Source organism: Rattus norvegicus, chromosome 3 (genome assembly GCF_021556685.1).
Source record: "Rattus norvegicus strain SHRSP/BbbUtx chromosome 3, alternate assembly SHRSP_T2T, whole genome shotgun sequence".
Classification (NCBI taxonomy): domain Eukaryota; kingdom Metazoa; phylum Chordata; class Mammalia; order Rodentia; family Muridae; genus Rattus; species Rattus norvegicus.
The window spans coordinates 49,465,449-49,482,600 of record NC_141536.1 but is presented as its reverse complement, the minus strand read 5'-3'; the positions used below and the strand labels follow the sequence as shown (position 1 = coordinate 49,482,600).

The 17,152-nt window shown below is 40.4% G+C and overlaps 1 protein-coding gene across 2 annotated transcripts in view; it reads right to left on the bottom strand.

The window, feature by feature from the left end:
* Scn2a (sodium voltage-gated channel alpha subunit 2) overlaps positions 1-9,770 on the bottom strand; it is a 142,474-nt gene extending 132,704 nt beyond the window's left edge. Inside the window, exon 1 of one of the 2 annotated variants that reach the window (XM_087648716.1) lies at positions 9,464-9,770. The gene's annotated coding sequence lies outside the window, so the exon portion shown is untranslated. 2 annotated transcript variants of the gene reach the window in all.
* Between the last annotated feature and the right edge of the window lie 7,382 nt (positions 9,771-17,152).

The window sequence follows — 17,152 nt, the reverse complement described above, 5'->3', positions numbered from 1 at the left end:
GAGTGAGTGCTTCCAGAGCACTTCGAGAGCCAATCAGATAGTGGTGACTCTCACCTACTGGCTTATTTACCCGCTGATGATTTAAATATTTCAATGGATTGTTCTTTTCAAAGAGGAGGCCTGGCTAGAAGAAGCAGGTCTCTGGGGAGTGTCTTTTGTAGTTATATCTTGTCCCACCACCACCAAGAAGTCATAGTGTTCTGCTCCCCAACTGCTATGGATTGGAACCTATTCTACCACACCGTTCCCATTACCATAGACAGAAAACTCTGCCACTCTAACCTAGATGCCTTTCCTGATTTTAAACTGTTTATGTCAGGCATTCTTCACAGCAATCTGAATGCCAGCTAACACAGCCGTGTGTGTGTGTGTGTGTGTGTGTGTGTGTGTGTGTGTGTGTGTGTTGGTTCTTGGTACCTTAGGAAAAAAATATGACACAAAAATCTGTCTCATTAATGTTTGAATTTTCATTAGATGATAACCCAGGTACAGAGATGTCTAATCCATACTATAACAGGTACAGAGAGAGGTGAGAGTGATGAATGTTTCATTTGTATACAACAGAGAACATTATAAAGGAAGTGATAGTTGAGTTTCATATAATTAAGAGGTAATTTTGTTCATAGCTTATGTTAGAAAATATCTCTCACTGACACTCTGAAGTGTATAAGATACAGAAATATATTCAATGGACACATTTCAGTACTTGCCCATAGAGGAAGGATTAAACTCTCCAGGTTAGATAGTAAAGTGCACAGGCAGGAGTACTTGAGTTGATCTCTAGCATCTACAGGAAAAAGCTGGGCTTGTCAGTACATGCCCATACAGCGCTGGAACGGCAAAGCCTGAATGGAAACACACTGGCCAGACACACTAGCAGACACTGGACTCCAGATTCGGTGAGAACTCCTCTTTCAAAAATAAGGTGGAGAAAGATGGAGGGAGAGACTTGTTATTGAACTTTGACCTACACACACACACACACACACACACACACACACACACACACACACACACACACACTAAAGCCCAGACATGACATGAACATGGACTTACACAAGGAAATTGGTTACACTTTCTAAAAAACACGTTTTACTTATTTATTGTATGTTGGGGGGAGAAGGGGTAAGTGTGCACTATAGTGTGGGAGCCTAGGTCAGTTTTCTCTTCCCACCATAGGGTCCTCAAAACTGGACTCAGACGGGTAAGCTTGGTGGCATGTGTCTTTTCTCACTGAGCTATCTTGACCACTCAAGGAAAGTTTTCCGTTTCCTGCTTATCGAAAACAAGTATCTAAGCTGAGATTTTAGAATAATACACAAGACTTTTTAAGAGAATCAGTTGAGTAATTTTGGTTAAATCCTGGTGGCTTCTAAAAGCTAAATCAGTAAACAATATTATTAGAACTAAGGAACTGAAGCACAGAAAATATGAGGCCAACTTTCTCACTTAACTGAACTAAACAACAAAATAGCCCAGGGTGCTAGAACCTTTTCTGTAAACGATACACCTCCTTTGGGTGCTCGTATGCCTTGGATCAGAGTTCTTGCTTGACACTTAAGTTTTAGACTCTCTTCTTATTTCTGTGTGTGGAGGTTTTCATAAAAATGATAAACTTAAATTTCTATTTAAAAACCGTTCTATTTAAATTATTTTGATATTGATACAGGAATGTCCAATTATTTAGTCCACCAAGTTACCCTATCTGAAAATTATGGGGGATGGAGAGAGAGCTTAGCCCACTACCTTGGTAGAGGACCAGGGTCCGGTTCCCGGCACCAGCTTAGTGAATGATTATTGTCAGTAACTCCAGTTCCAGGGGATCTGATGCCTTCTTCTGGCCTCTGTGGATCCCTCATGCATACGGAGCAGAGAAATACTTGCATGCAAATATTCGGCTATATAAACTAAGTAAGTCTAGGGGAAAATTAACATTCAGCTAGCAATCTGTGAACTGCTATTTTTAGTTTAGTAGACTTATTTCATCTTAAACTTTCTGGGAGAAAATTACTGGATATCTAGGGAGATTTTGGCCAAGGGCCATAGAGCTGGTTCCAGAAGGCTCCATTTCAGACTCTTCTTCCCTGAGGGAGAATATATACCAAGTGGAAAACAATTTCCTATAATCTGCTTATTCTAAGCCCAGATCCATAGTCAGTATGATTTACTAACCACGATTCTGTAAAGAGTTACCTTCTATGCATAGGAGGTCAGTCTCAAAATCTACAGAATTATACCATTTCTTAGGACATAACTGAGGACTCATGTGTCACTCAGGATTTTGACTTCTTGTCTATCACAGCCAGTGGCAAAGACAACTTGTCGGATTTTTTTTTTAATCTAAATGATGGGCCACTTTACATTTAGACTTTCTGACACCTAGGGACTAAAATCAGGAATAATTGATCTGGGTGCAGTGCTTCAATATAAGACATGATAGAACTGTCTTCTGCCTTTCCTTTTAAAGATTGTAAAAACGAGGCAGTCCGACATCACCAGTTTGCCATGACTTGATTTGATTTACACACTTTCTTCTTGAGAACTTGCTAATAAATCACATCCTTTGTTATACACTACATTTTATATCACCTGATTCTAAAACAAGTCTTAACTAAGAATGTTCCACACAGGTCTGAGCTCTTGCCTAGCAAGTCCTTTCTGTCTGGAAGTTGCTGGTGTCAATGCAAAAACCATAGCTCCCACCTTAAAGGAAATAACAGAGTGTTCATTCTGGAGCAAGTTTGAGTGACCACGGCCTGGGAACACATAATGAAGTTACTAAAAATTCCATGTTTTAAAATCAAAGCAGTTTCATGATGTTTTATATTTTCACGGATAGAGAAAGTCATTAGTCAAGGAAAGTTTAAAATACATTGGCAACTACAGCAAGATATGGGGAACTTTTCTATGAGGCCAATATGCTATCGAGTGAAATGCTAACTTTTGGGCAGGTGGAAGCTAATTGTCAGCCAACTCAATAGATTGCAAATGGTTTTTAATCTATCAGCCATAAGACGTTAGTTCCAGCACAGAGGTTGTCAAAGAAAGGCTATTCCACAGGAACAGAGCTAGCCCCAGATAAATACTAAGCCTCCGGATCTATAACACTGCATGCGGTCATCTGCACTGAACTTCTAAGCAGACACATTCAGTATCTGTGGATATGGTTTCTTAAGTTTTTGATTACACTGGTCTCCCTCAAGTTTTCAGTCCACAAGAAACATGAGAAAAGAGAAATGCATCTAAGCAATCTAATGCTGGGTGACAAATGCCATGGCCAGCACCCTCCCTAGATGGCCAGCTTTATGTCTCAGATATTTCACATCTTGACATCAATTATTCACAGAAAGGCAACAGACTTCATTTTTATCTTAAATAATCTTATGATAAAGTCTCTCCTTTATCATGACAGCCCAACCAATTCCTTATATAAGAATTTTGTTATTTTATTGCTGCCCTCTCTTACATAGTTCCTATCCTAATATGCAGGTAAGGTAAAAATCACATGATCATAGAATTTACAGTTGTTCAATAATACCATCAAGGCATGCTCATATGGAGAACACAAAATCTAGCCAATATTAGATAGCTGCAAAGGACAGTATCCCAAAGTGAAATAGTAATAGAAATGATTAAAATACTTCTTGGGGTGATTGTTCCCCTAAGGGCATTTTATTCCATGGCAAATTTATCTTCTAACAATTTTAAATAACATACCTAAATGATAATCTTTTAACCCTCAAAAATGTTTTACCCCAACTTGATATAAAAACGTGTTTGAAATATGCTTGCCTCAAAGCCAGGCATGGCGGTGCACACCTTGAATACTAGCACTTGGGCATCGGAGACAGATCTCTGAGAGTTCCAGGCCAGCCTTGTCTATAATGTTAGTTTCAGGAGAGCTTCAGAATTACACAGTGAGGCCCTGTCTCAAAAATAATCCAAAAATTTAAAACAAATTAGAAGATATGCTCACCTCTTAAACTCTGAAAATTTTAGAAATTAAATTTAAAAATGGCCATATTAGTTATCAGCAAGGACATTATCTTCATTAAAGATCATAATTGAGGGTATTAATCGAATTATACTGAGATATTTTACAGCTTTGAATTATAAGGAAAGACACCATTATTGAATTACTGTTACAGAGGGCAAACACAGTGCATTTACTTCTCGATTTTATGACATTTTGCCCCAGGCTCTTGATTCAAGTGATCTTTTCTTACATTAAAACAATACTGCTGTAGACACCATTCTATTGCCAAACTTTTGGCCTCAAAATGTAAATAAAACTTTGATTCCTTGGAATCAGTGTAATCCACAGCTACCCTCGTAAGGATCTCATTTTCCTTCATTGACATGGTGAGTGTATGTCAGGTCTGAGTCCTAGGACTCATCATTAGGCCCAAATCGGTAAACTTTTTTTTTTCATGGATTCTGCTTTTATTAGATTAAATTTTGGAGAAGAAAACACAAACATATATTATAGAGATAGCAGGCATGTGAAAAAGCTGTGTGTAAATTCTTGCCTGGAACAGAAAGCTGGAAACTATTATTGTGAGATTTAATTGTGTGTGTGTGTGTGTGTGTGTGTGTGTGTGTGTTCTATGACCTATGTTAAAGTTATAAGTTTATAAAACAGATTTTTGCAAAGACAAATAACAAGAAAACCGAACATTAGATCCTTTGAAAGGGCTCCAAGCTTTGAAATGATTATTTAGGGTTTCTGAGCGGGTAATGCATATTTCAGAACCTCCTGATACAGATGTTTTCCAAGAATCAACTGCCTGTGTTCAACAGATGTCAGTGGAATGACATCTGAGTTAGTCTGTTCATTTATAACAGTGATATGGCCATTCAAGCACTCAAACTGTCCACGCTATTCTTCTAAGAAGCCTGTTACATCAAACTTCAGACAATTGCAGGGATATAAATTCTATAGATGGCTGTAAAGTCTAAATCTATTAAGAAATTATTTAGGAACCACATGTGCAATTTGAATTATACATTATTTTATTAACTAGGTATCAGAGCTAAAGATAACCTTACAAGAGTGAGAAAGTAGCTGAGGTATTTGTGAAGACATGTAGGATGTCCTCAGGGGAAGATGCCAAGAGGGAAACAGAGGTCAAGGAGCATCTGGAGAACATCTGCCTTCTATTGTTGTGCCCAGAGTCAGCCCTGACGGAAGAAAAGCTACCAGTAGCCAAGCTGATTATGCACGCCTTTGACCTCCTCACTCTGACCCCACAGAACACAGTGAGCTCTGGAGTCCTGATGCCATATCTGTATCCAGCCAGTTCTAAAATGAACTAAGTGGGGCTGAACTGAGAGAACCGCTTCTGTGTGAAAGATGAAATTCAACATCAACATCCCTTTGCCACATTGAGAGTGACTAAAGAAAAGCAGAGAGAATTCTGGGCTTGCCAACCGACAGGACAGAGGATTTCTGGTAGGGGGCGTCGAAGATGTTAGCAAAGGAAAATGGTGAATATGCAAACTCTTTTCTCTCTAGGCGCATCCTGGTTCAAGTACCAATGAAATGGGAGGACTAGGAAAGAGCTTGAATAATGTCTAACCCAAAGTCTGAAATGTTGCTGTGACAAAATATAATGACCAAGAAAACTTATGAAAGGAAAGATTTTTCTTGGGCCTAGGGTCCCAGGGGGATAAGAATCTATCATAGCAGCAAGAGGCAAGGAAGGCAGCAGTAACAGAAGCTGAGAGCTCACCTCTTGAACTGCCAGGATGACCTGGAATTGGTGAGTCTTCCCACTCCCAAAGCTTGCCTCCTGGGACACACTTCCTCCAACAAGATGTACCTTCTAACCCCCACAAACAGCAGCACCAACGAGGGAACAGATGTGTGAACGTGTGAGACTGTGGGGGACATTCCCAGTCAAACCACTCTGTGTGCTCAGTGTTCATTGGAGCAACCAAAAGCCAGCTTTCAGTGGTGTTTGTCTTGAGAGTAACATGGTATTGACATGCATGGTGAGCTTGCCTTAAAGTAGTGCTCTTAATGGCTCATTCTAGGATTAATGTGACCAAACTGTGCCCTGCAGGGAAGCATTTTGCTGCTGAGGATTAATGGTCCTTTCTAGAAAGTCCATATGCCGCAAATGGCCCTCTCTAGGGGGTCAGTAGGTTTAAAGAGAATACATATTCTGAATTTACAGACTTAAATTCCAGCAAGAAGCCACTCACAATGATGTACACAGCACTATTCTGAAGGATCAGCCACCTCTTCTGGTCTTATAGGTTTTTTATTTAAGAGTTACTTTATTTTATGTGTATGAATGGTTTTGCCTGTAGGTAAGTCTGAGCATCCTGTGTGCTCAGTGCCCACAGAGACCAGAAGAGGCTGCCCCTGGAGCTGGAGTTACAGACAGCTGTGAGTTGCCATGTAGGTGCTGGGAATCCAACCTCAGGAAGAACAAACATTGACAACTAAGGAACTCCTCTAGCCTGCGACGCCATGTTTGATACAGTCACGGAACCAATCTCTCCCTGTACCCTCTAACACTCTGACTGCTGTTTCTGGCCTCAACTTTTTTCCAATGACTTACAGATGTAATTTTCCCTGATCCTAACCAAACGGAATGTTCCTCAATGGTACCTCCCCGTGGATTTGCTTTTATGTGAGATTTAAATGCTCTCTGTGACTTCATACCAATTCAGAAGACCAGCCTCCGCATATAATCTAACATTGCGTATGCTTGAGTAGGTTGAATATTTAATACTGAAAATCAAATTTCTTATGTTACTTTCAGTACCCCAGAGGAAAATAGCAACATAATATAATAAGCAAACAAACAAAAATAACATTGGATTATTGTTCATTCTCCATAATTCTTCTCTTAAATACTGAATAAACCTCAATTTCCTTCCAAGGGCTTACCTCTCTCTGTGCCTAAATTGAGCAAAATTGTATTGTTAATTCATATTCAGTTTTTTCTTAAAGATCTAACTTTTCAATAGCCTTTAAATTTACTTTTCCCTGAGACTTCTATCATCATAAACTCTGAGCCCATGTTGATACACAGTGCCTGGCGTAAGATAGGCCTCACATCACAGTCCCACCTGCTTTTCCCATTTCTTCATCCCATATTTTGGTGTTTATAATATTTTAAGCAGTGACAGTTGCTGCACATGTATATCTCTATTTAAGTTTCATTTAGTTTTTAATTATTTGTATTGTGTAGCAGTGTGTGGGGTAAGCGTCTGGGTGGGTAGACGGGTGCACCACAGAGGCCAGAAGAAAGTGTCAGGTCCTCTAAAGCAAATTTCTTTTCTTTTTGAAGATTTGGTTTATTTTCAGGTTGTGTGTATGCCTCTGTATGGGAATGATGTGTGAATGCAGGATGCAGTGAAGGCAGAAGAAGGTATTGAATCCCTTGGCGCTTGAGTTACAGAAGATCGCTGCCCAGAGTGGGTGCTAGGGGCTGAATGCAGGTCCCTCTGCAAGAGCAGTGCTCACTGCCAGCCACAGACCCATCTCCTTTGCACCTGGAACTACTTTTCACTTTGTACCATGAATTGCTCTTTAGTAAAGATGTAATATTTCACAATATTTATGTAGAAATGGAACATATTAAAGCCTTTCTTTTGTTCAGATATTGAAGAAATATTATATAGTCTGTATAACCACCTAAGTATTCACAGATTACTCTCTATGTATACACAGACTATTTTATAGGATAGAAGAAATAGGATAATAAGATTCTATAAGGCAGTGTGTCATTCAGGAGCACAAGGTAGACAGTGTCCCTAAGCTGAAGTGACAACACGTTTAGTAATACAGTTTCCATAAGTGTTTAATGGAGTCGTTGTCTTGTGGATTTTAGAAAGACCCCTGAGAAAATTTAAACCTGTGCATGTTTATCCACTGAGCAATATACACTGAAAGAAACTATTTTACAGAATTTGCCAAGTCAACATCCCCCAGAGTCAATATCAGTACACCTGGAATATGCTGTTTGGATATGTTAACAGTGAAGATAATTGTTGTGGAAGATTCTGAAGACGGCCAATCGGAGTCCTAGTCTTACCTGCTGCATTTAATTTAACATAGATTCTGAGTGTAATAGTTCACTTAGTGTAGAGCCCACACAACCTCTCAGCCATGGTTGCTCTTCTCTAAATGGAAGATGGAAACATGCCAAATAAAAATCCGTGATTCTAAATATCATCCTACTTATTGAACTCCATGTAATTGGAAACTCTCAGTAGATTCTACAGATTCAAATAATATTTTCTTCAGCATTCCTAAACATCCCAGACAACCCATAGCTTTCACAGCCTGAGACATAGCATAATTCCCTTTTCATAGGAAAATGATGACTGAGATAGGAACATCCCAAATGCATGCACCCCCCACTGCCTGCCACCTACACACGCACATGCACACACACACACACACACACACACACACTCACACACACAAATTTTTTATTAAGAGGGAGTGAAGCAGTTAACAATCTTGCAAAAAATATTCCTGTTTATTTTTAATTCATTAAAAATCTATCCAAATGTCGAGCCAAATGACCACCAATGGCTTCTGGATGTGACGTTTCTATATTTCATTTTCTGCTTCTATCGATGATCACAAAAAAGAGACTTTACAGGAAATCATAGGAGTCAGGAGGAAAAAAAAAAGCAGGTTGTTGCCATTTCCACCTCCTGAGTCATTCTACTCTTTAGCTAACATCACGTGACCTAAAATTGTTTAAAACGTGAACACTTTCCACAATAGGAACTATTCTAAATGCCCACTGTCTTTTTTTCACAGATAAGGATAATCCATTTCCTCCAACAATTAATTAGTTTTCACTGTTCTCCTAAGGGGGGAGTGGGGGGAGGTCCAATGCTGTCACGCGGAGTCTATTAAACACATTACATCAATCTTCACTCCTGGGCTAGAAGTATGACTTCCATGCCGTTCTAAAAGGTTAAAACAGACAAACAAACAAAAACAAAAACCCCTAAAGAATCCCAACATCATAGCAGCAGCAATTGTTCAAAAAACGCCTTGGGCTCAGGATGCTGGTGCATCTCTAAGACCAGGATGCTCAGCTGTGGGCCCTGGCAGAGCCACTGCCATGTTAGTCTGCTTCATTACATCTCTATGATTCGTTCAACGCATTAAGCATCAGTATTTCCCTCGTGAGAAGAAGGCCCATCCCTCAGTCTGAAAGCTTTATCTTTTTATGCTACACAAATACAGCCACAGATACGAGAGGCTGAGAAGCCGTAGACACATTAAAATACAACATGGCACAGCCAGTGATCATGTTAGCATAGGACAATTTTTTTAAAAAAAAATGCAGAACAGCCAGAATTAGAGCATTCAAACCTTTTAGGTTTGAATGCAACAATACAAAGCACATCGTATTTTAAATGCCATCGTTTGGTAGAGTCGTGATTCACCCGATGCGACAAAGATAGAATCATGCTTGCTTACCTGAAATAAAAGGAATGGTAATCATAGCACAGAATCCATGTGCGTGTTGAATGTAGCAGTCTCCAGTGCAGGTTTCTAGAATTCAGCCTACAGTAGGAAGTAAAAATCTCACATGTGCAATAATATCCTTACTAAAGAGGAAAAGCAAAGACAGGGCGATCACTGCAATCTCTCTGCTTCTGCCTTAGCTTTCTGTTCTGACACTCACTCACCCGATGGTACCCACTGTCAGAAAACAGCATGCTAAATTAAAATAAATAAATAAATAAATGGAGGAAGGTAGCGTCTTGCGTGACAGCTCCATCTCCTGGTCACAAGTGGAATTACTGCAATTCAACTTCCTCTGGCAAAGCAACATTCAACAAATAAAACTAAATGGTGTATACTTCAGAATTCTAATGTATTCGAACTCAACTACTCTGGTTAGTTACAAACTAAGCATTTGAAAGTCATTATACTTTGCATTTTTAAAAACGTAGTTTAACATTTGGAGTTTGATTTGTTATTATTATGTGTACGTGAAATCTGAGTTTTCAGAACATTACTGAAAAGTGCTATATGAAAATAATTGGAATTATTAATCATGCCATTATTGGTCCTCTCTTTGTGGAGTAGTATAATTGTCATAAGAAATATGCTTGTTACCAGTGGAAGGGGAAGCCCTGGGTCCTGCTAAGACTGAACCCCCAGTGAACTAGACTATGCGGGGAGGGTGGCAATGGGGGGAGGTTTGGGAGGGGAACACCCACAAGGAAGGGGAGGGGGGAGGGTGATGTCTGTCCGGAAACCGGGAAAGGGAATAACACTTGAAATGTATATAAGAAATACTCAAGATAATAAAAAAAATAAAATAAAAAAAAGAATATTCAAAAAAAAAAGAAATATGCTTGTTGTTAAGAGAATGACGAAATTATGAAAAGACAACAATCTCAGTCAATCAAACTTTCTGAAACATTTCAAACCGTATAGGGAATCTGAAATGTAATAATTGTGCTACACTATAGTCCGAAGTGAAAGCCTGTTTAGGAGGGTAGGAGCACAATTCAAGGTTTCCCAGTTGGTAAGCAAATGAGAAAACCAAAATTAGGCTGAATATATGATCTGTTCAATATATATTAGTTTACTTACTTAATTTTCTACAATTTTTTATGAGTCTTGGGTCATAAACCACTTGAAATTTTAAAAAAAGGCAGATCTGTCTTTTTCTCAAAACCAACTTCGTCAAGCAGGGTCAGGAACCAATTCAGAGACTCTGGTGCTGTCCGTGGTTCTGAAACCCAATTACAGGCTCTCCTGGAGTGTCCAAGCTTTTCTGCGAGCTGACATATAATCTTGGTAAAGTGTGATTTAAAAAAATCGTTTCAAAAATACCAACTCAGGGGCTGGAAAGATGGATCAGAGGTTAAGAACATTGACTGCTCTTGCAAGGGACTTGAGTTTGATTCCCAGCACCCATATAAGGTGGCCCACAACTGCCTGTGATTGCAGCTCCATAGGACTTGACACTCTTTCCTAGATTCCACAGACACTGCACCCACGTGCACAAACCTACAAGTGTGTGCACACACGTATGCACTCATGGGCACAAACTGACATGTACACACACATACATACACATAATTCAGAAGCTAAAAGTAAAAGGTGTTCTAAATCAGCCCAGTAAGTAATATTATCCAATATAAATTAGTGGTGTCATATTTCCCCCTGAGATAGGGTTTCTCTGTGTACCTCTGACTGTCCTGGAACTCATTCCATAGACCAGGCTGGCCTTGAATTCAGAGCTCAACTTGCCTCTGCCTTTTGAATACTGGGATTAAAGGCATATGCCACCACCACTCGCATTTTTTTCCCATCTACATTGGTGTTTTGCCTGCATTTATGTTTGTGTGAGGTAGTCAGATCATCTAGATCTGGAGGTACAGACAGTTGTGGACTGCCATGTGACTTCTGGTAATTGAAGCCAGGTTCTCTGAATGAGCAGCCAGTGCTCCTAACGGCTATGCCATCCGTACAGTGCCCCTCCCCCTTTTAGGATTTCACTGTGCATGGATATCCTGAAACTCACTCTGTAAACCAGGCTGGCCTCGAACTCATAGACATCTGCTTGCCTCTGCCTCTGCAGTGCTAGGATTAAAGGTGTGCATCACCACTTCGCTAATAGTCGTTTCATATTTTATTGATAAAATATGCATGCTTGTCAATCGGAAGCCATAATGTTGATGGATCTAATAAAATGACTTAAAATTTTATCATCCATATGTTGCAGTTCTGTTACATAGATTTTTATCATCATTGACTAAGTTTTCTTTTCTTTGAAATCTTTCTCCTATCTGATATGCTCAAATTCTGAGCTACCACAAGCATAAAATACCATTAATATATTTTAATTGATATTTAAACTCAAGAGGATTTTACAATAACTTTGTAATATTTAAGTGTTTTTTTTAAAAACACATTTTTCTTAACAAGTGTTTCTCCCATACATTTTAGAGCAAATTTTAGAGCAAACACTTCAGGGGTACATGCCTAACTTGTCATGGAATTGTGTGTATCTTTAGGCATGACATCATAAGCTCCTAAAAACAAAATATCACTGATTGATAGCCTGTGGTGTGGTGCAGTGGCTGACAGAATACCTTTAAACCGTGGTTGTGCCACATGCTCCTCCAAACAGTCAAGCAGCTACTCATGTCCTCCACACGAAAAGCCAAGTCTAGGCATGTGCTCAGAGAGTTGTTACTGTCCCTGTCTCTTACATGAGTTTGGCCTTGCCCTCGCTGTATCCATTCTGGCTTCTTTACAGTCAGTTCAATGTGCTGACTTTTGTAAGCCTGGGTCTTTAACATATACCTGAAACATGAACTATGCCTGTGATAAAGTATGAAATCAATGAAGTAAATAGCATGCACTTTCATTAGGTTATCTAAAATTTATTTAGATCTCTCTCTTTCTCTCTCTCTCTCTCTCTCTCTCTCTCTCACACACACACACACACACACACACACACACACAGAGAGAGAGACAGACAGACAGACATTATCTGTTAAATTTATTGGTTTAACAATGTCTGCCTTGAAACTAGAGATCTACACTGTTAGGTTGTTTTCTGAGAGGGTGAGGGAGGCAGAGGGGAAAACACATTATATGGTGACTCTTACAACTCTATTTTACGTAAAAGCCTCTAGTCTCATTTTAAGAGAATAGGCAAAATATCAACAGTGCTTCCTTGCTAGGTATTTGTATATTTATGCAGAAAACTGTGTACATATACACGTATTTATATGCACAGCACAGTTTTTTTTTTTCTGAACTCAGGTAGAGTTAGATTCACCTTGCTAGCAGCAACAAGCCCATGATATGAGTTCCCAGGGCAATTTCCCTCTTCTGATGCCTTATTTTAATCATAAAAGCCAAATACTTATTTTAATATCCTTGTTTTCAAAATAAGTTTAATTTTAGCAGGAAAACTAGTCATATTTTTACTTCAAGTAAATCTTGACTTTTGATCAGGACACTTTTTTTAATTTTTATTTTTTCCAATTCTCCCTCACCTAATCATGTCAGACATCTAGTAGAGGAAATAGTGAATCTCGTAGTCTTATTTATACCCAACAGTGTTTTTTTTCCTTGCCTCAGTTTTCACACATAAAATAGATGTTTCAAGGAAATAAAAATGAACGCAAAAATTCCAAATCACAATTTAATTTGTAGAGTTTTATACAACCGTATAAATATCTGCTAGCATCTTTTCAATACTTCATTGCCAACTCCGGACAGATTGAAAACATTAATTCAGTGTCTAATGTCTAATGCTTCTCCTGCAGTGCTATCATTAGAACATTACAGATTTTCACAGTACCAGAAAAAAATATTTTTTTATGATTTGTGTTGATTTTTAGCTATGCATTTGTTTGTGTGTCTTTTTGCAGGTCTGTTACACATGAATGTGGTGACGAGAGGTCAGAAAAGGGCATCCGATACCACAAAGCTGTAGTTAGAGGGGGTTGCCAAACTGCCTGATATGGTTGTTGGGGATCAGTGAGTTTCTCTGCTACTGATGGGAAAAGAATCATATCACACCAGTTTCAGTTAACACAAGTTATTGAAATTCCACAGTATATGTTTTAATTTGCTCTCTATCTCTGTGAAGGATGCTGTGACCAAAAGGCAGCTTCGGGGAGGAGGGGGTTATTTCATGTAACAGCTTATAGTCCATCATGAAGAGAAGTCGGGGCCGGAACACAGGGTGTCCTGAGTTTGGTCTAATGATGCCTGTATTATGTTAATATGCGTCCCCAAAATTGCACGAGAACCTTCACATGCAAACACAAGACACCGAGGGACCCAGCTTCCAGTTGATTTTGATTGGTAAATAAAGTTGCTGGCAGACAATGGCTGGGCGGGGCAGACAGAGGCGGGACTTTTAGGATTCTCCTGCAAGGAACTGAGGAAGGAGCAAAAAAGATCCGCCATGCCAAGAGGAGGAGAATCAAGACTACTCCTGAGATGGTGCAGGACAGAAAGCATAGTCGCCATGTTGGAACCAGAGAAAAGTGGTTCCAGGAGGCTTGCCCAGTTGGGCCCAGGGCAGCTAAGATGAAATATAGATTATAGTAAGTAATGATTGGGAATATCAGAGGGGGGTGGATAGCCACATGGAAGTTAGGAAGTGGCCCAGCCATTGAGCCGTTTGAGTCATATCAAATTATAAAGGCTGTGTGTGTGTGTGTGTGTGTGTGTGTGTGTGTGTGTGTGTGTGTGTGTGTGTGTGTCTTCCATTCGGGAACCCAAAACATTGGGTCAGGTAACGAGGAACGCACTGCAGCGTCCAGGACCATTTTGAGTGCTTAATTGTTACTTCTACACAAGGTAGGACCCTGAAGGCAGGAACCGACGCAGGGACCGTAGAACACTGCTTATTGGCTTGCTCTCAGAACTTGCTCAGCCTGCATTTTTTTTTAATATATTAACTTGAGTATTTCTTATTTACATTTCGATTGTTATTCCCTTTTCCGGTTTCCGGGCCAACATCCCCCCTAACCCTTCCCCCTCCTCCTCCCCCTCCCCCTCCCCCTCCCCTTCTACATGGGTGTTCCCCTCCCCATCCTCCCCCCATTACCGCCCTCCCCCCAACAATCACGTTCACTGGGGGTTCAGTCTTAGCAGGACCCAGGGCTTCCCCTGCCACTGGTGTTCTTACTAGGCTATTCATTGCTACCTATGAGGTCAGAGTCCAGGGTCAGTCCATGTATAGTCTTTAGGTAGTGGCTTAGTCCCTGGAAGCTCTGGTTGCTTGGCATTGTTGTACATATGGGGTCTCGAGCCCCTTCAAGCTCTTCCAGTCCTTTCTCTGATTCCTTCAACGGGGGTCCCGTTCTCAGTTCAGTGGTTTGCTGCTTCAGCCTGCATTCTTAAACGTTCTTATACAACCCGGGACCACCTGCCTAGGGACGGAATGCCTACAATGGGCCGGACCCTCTCACATTAGTTATCGGTCAAGAAAATACCCCACAGTGTGCTCATAGGCCAGTGTGATAGAGGCAATTCCGCAGCTGAAAGTCTCTCCTGTCAAGAGACTTTAGTTTGTCCTAAATGGACAAAACCTAACCAACCCAACATGTTATATATGGAGAGATGAAGAAAAAAACAAAACAAAACAAAAGAAACAAACAAACAAAAAAGCAAGGCAAAAACTGGGCTGACAAGACCTTCTAATTATCATAAAAAAGAATTCAACAAGCAGATTTTCCAGTCTTTTCAAGGGGAAATATTACAGCGTAAATTTGGTTTTATGTTTTTGATGGGCAATGTACTAAGTAAGTACTTTGCAGGAAATATCTCATTAAATTCCAAAGAGGTCTGTGAAATAAGTTTTATTACAATTATTTTCTCTTTTAAAGATTGAAAAAAAAAAGGCTAGAAAATGCCACATGCTAAATTTAACTCAGACTGTAGTCTTCAGCTCTTGAGATCTTTCTGGGAACTTCTTGAGAAGAAGATACAAACTGAGAAAATGATTCCACTGACCTTTTCAATTTTTTTGTCTTTACCTAAGTTATTCATCACTTTTGTGAGTCAGTACAGTTAGATGGGGATGGAAGATTCTCTTTGGAAGTCCCTCCCTCCCTCCCTCCCTCCCTTTCTCCCTCCAGGCCCCTGAATTCGAAACAATTTTTCTTGATTTTTTTAAAATTTATTTTTACACTCCAGATTTTATTCCCCTCCTGGCCCACCCCCCAACAATTGCACATCCCATACATCCTTCTCCCCATCCCCCACCCCCATCTCCACAAGGATGTCCCCACCCCACCAGACCTCTAAACTTCCTGGCCTCCAGTCTCTTGAGGGTTAGGTGCATCTTCTCTGACTGAACCCAGACCCAGGAGTCCTCTGCTGTATATGTGTTGGAAGCCTCATCTCAGCTGGTGTATGCTGCCTGGTTGGTGATCTGAGAGATCTCGCGGGTCCAGATTAATTGAGACTGCTGGTCCTCCTACAGGGTTGCCCTCCTCCTCAGCAGAAAGAATGGAAACAGGCAACCTGGAGAGGAAGGAGGTTGGGAAGACCCTCTAGAATGTACCAGAGACCTGGGAAGTGAAGGATTCTCAGGACTCAAAGAGGGGACCCTAGATGAAAGGTCTTACAGTGGGGAGAGGGAACTTATTGAACCCACATCCAGAAGAAAGACAGAGCATCAAGTGAGAGATGGGGTTGCTACCCCACAGTCAAAGCTCTGACCTATAATTCTTCCTGTCTGAAAGAAATGCATTTTATTTTTCTTATTTGACAAAGAACAGACAGGATTAGCACACCCAGAAACCCCAGTGACTTTTGCCCCTGTGGCCATACTTCTGTATAGCAATCTTCTGTTTTAGAGAGCCAGGACATCAGTACCTGTGTAGCACTCAAGGCTTAACTGAGATGGGAACCTTGGGTTGATGTCATGGCATGGGAGCAAGAGATATGACCCACCCAAATCCCTGGCCTGGGCAGAACAGAAGAGTGGGACCCACATCTCTCCTGGGCAGTGTGGTAGAACTGGCCCTGGTGTTGTGGTTGTTGGAAAGGTGGCCCAGACGGCATGAGCTCAGGAGATCTAGAAGGATGACCAACGCAGCTACCACCCAATCCCAGATTCAGAGTTTTGAGTTGGCCCGACCCAGCAACTACCCCTTCCATGAACTGCTTGAGAACCGGAAGTGTCAGGTTTTGCAGACCCAAAGCTTCAGGATTTCCATGGCCCAGATAACAACAGGATATCTAAAAGTAGTTCAGATCAGGATCCAGTACTAATAAAGTAGAGGTCCCGAACCAGCTGAATGACTCACTGCAATGAATATTGGCAAGTAACGATGTTTGACAAAAGGTTATACTGTGTGACGACGACGACACACTGTGACACACCACAGCTTCCACAGTGAGATGTTTCCGTTGTTTGATTTTTGTTTGTTTTTTTCATCCATTTTTAATTTTATTTATTTATTCATTTTTATTTTGGGAGTGTTTGAGGTGGGAACTGCAAAAGCAGAGGGTGGAAATAGGGGGTGAGGAGATTAGTAGGATTGCGGGTATATAATGTGAAATTCACAAAGAATCAATAAAAAGAGGGGTGTGTCTCTCTTTGATGTGGCATTTAAGAATAGGTTTTGTTGAGGACTTGGAAGGATTAACGGAAGAGGAAACAGAGGG